Source organism: Procambarus clarkii, chromosome 75 (assembly GCF_040958095.1).
Source record: "Procambarus clarkii isolate CNS0578487 chromosome 75, FALCON_Pclarkii_2.0, whole genome shotgun sequence".
NCBI classification, from domain to species: domain Eukaryota; kingdom Metazoa; phylum Arthropoda; class Malacostraca; order Decapoda; family Cambaridae; genus Procambarus; species Procambarus clarkii.
The window spans coordinates 10,582,924-10,585,423 of record NC_091224.1 but is presented as its reverse complement, the minus strand read 5'-3'; positions in this window follow the sequence as shown (position 1 = coordinate 10,585,423).

The following is a 2,500-nucleotide window of genomic DNA, read 5'->3' as shown; positions in this document are numbered from 1 at the left end:
GTGAACAGATCTTACAATAATAGTTGATTTTATACCCGCATTAGGTCAGGTGATAATACAATGAAGGTGAAAACATGGGGGGATACATAAGGGATAAACATAGGGGCTGCAGAAGGCTTATTGGCCCATACGAGGCATCTCCTATCTAAACACAAAGATTAATCCAGTGTAATTGGCCTGTTATGTTGGACATTGTCTTCTGTGTTGGCATCGATATGTTCTTGTCTTGTCCTTACTCTCATGGTGGGTAGAGTAAATAGTTCCGTGATTTGGGTGTTCATGTGTTACGGCCCTCTCGGGACGCAACGGGGTTCTCACTCTGATGTTGTTAGAGGAAGATATAAGTATCCGTTCCCAAGCCAGTAGTGGCTATCAAGGGATGAGATCCGTGACGCAAGTAACTTAAAGGGAGTAGGGAAAGAAAGCTATGAACTTAATATTATAATTATGACCATCACCATGCGAAAATGAACATCATACTCTCTGACCAAACTAAGTTCCAAAGGGTAACGAAGGACACTACAGCCGAATTAAAAGCAAAGGTCAACAAACTGATCGAAACTGTGAACGCCAAGAAATCCGGACTCCACCTGCCCAAGATCATTGGGGAATATAAACCTGGATATGCGTATGGAAATGTCAAGACGCACAAGCCTGGAAACCCACTTCGGCCAATCATTAGCCAGATACCCACACCCACGTACAGACTGGCGAAGCGACTCAACGGCCTGCTGACTCCTTATGTTCCTTGCGCCTTCAGCCTGAAGTCTCCAAAGGAATTTGTGGACTTACTGCGGGGCACACGGGCCACAGGGATAAGAGCCTCGTTGGACGTAGAATCGCTGTTTACCAACGTACCTGTGGACGAGACAATCGGAATGATAGCCGACAGAGTGTATCGTGATCCAGCCTGTACTCCTCTTGACAAAGCAGAAAGTATTCTGAGGAAACTACTCCAAGCTTGTACTAAAGAGGCACCCTTCTTGAGCCCGGATGGGCACATGTATAAGCAAGTAGATGGGGTCGCCATGGGTTCTCCCCTAGGTGTCCTGTTTGCAAACTTCTACATGGGTACCATCGAGCAAAAAGTCTTAGTCGACATGAACTTGAAACCGGCCATATACTGCAGGTATGTTGACGACATTTTTACACAGGTACCTGATGTCAGACATCTGATGGAGCTGAAGGAGGCATTTGAGCAGAGTTCCGTGCTGCGTTTCACTTACGAGACGGAAAAGGATGGGAAGCTGCCTTTTCTAGATGTAACAGTCATGGAAAAGGACGGAGGTTTCCACACTGCAGTCTACACTAAGGAAACATACATAGGAATGTGCCTAAATGCCAACAGCGACTGCCCTGACAGGTACAAGAGGAGTGTTGTTAACGCATACGTCGACCGTGCTCTCAGCCACAGCTCAGAATGGAAGCAAGTCGACGAAGAACTCTGTAGGGTAAGGCAGGTCCTAGTCAATAACGGCTTCTCCAATGGTTTCATCGAAGACATCATAAGAAGGAAAGTGAAAAGCCATGCAACCTCTGAAGAGACAACTAACACAACACCTATACCCCCTATTAGACTATTTTACAGGAACTTCTTTTCCACAGCTCATAAAACGGAGGAAAGGGTCCTGAAAGATATTGTTAATAGAAACGTTATCCCTACAGACAAAAATCAGAGGATACAACTGACGATTTACTATAAAACCAGAAAAACGGCCAGCCTACTCATGAGAAACTCTCCAGACACAAAACAGAACGCTTTAAAAGAGACTAACGTCGTCTATGCCTTCAAATGCCCACTTGGGGACTGTAAGCTCCAAAAAACCCAGTATATAGGCAAGACAACAACATCTCTTTCTAGGCGTTTAACGATGCATAAGCAACAGGGCTCCATTAAGGAACATATAATCTCTTCCCATAACCAAACCATCGCCAGAGAAATCCTAGTAAACAACACAGAAATCATCGATAGATACAGCGATAGCAGGCGGCTTGACGTTTGCGAGGCACTACACATCAAGAAGTCAACACCAGCAATCAACAGCCAATTATTGCACAACTATATTCTACCCACCTCAAGACTCCGCTCCAATATAGAAGCATCAAGAAATATGGACCAATAAGCTTTCTACAAACACTTCTATTCAATACCCATTGTTTCTGTTCTGTCTTGTGTTGATACTTTTAATACCCTATTAATATCCCCTCTTGTTCTGTCTTGTGTTAATGCCACATCACCCCTCCCACCTCACTCAAATGTAGATATAAAATCAGAGATACGTAAGTTCTAATCAGTTGTGTGTTTGTGAAGTCTTTGAAAATGTAATAGGTTTTACGAAACGCGCCCGTGTCGCGTCAGACTAGAAATAAAAATGAATTTTGGAGAAGTGATTTTTGATTTACCTCCAACAGTGAAGCGTAATGTACGAAAGATTGAGAAAATTCGTGTTAGAATTATTAATCTTACTTTTTCGGTCATATTTAATAATATACATATATA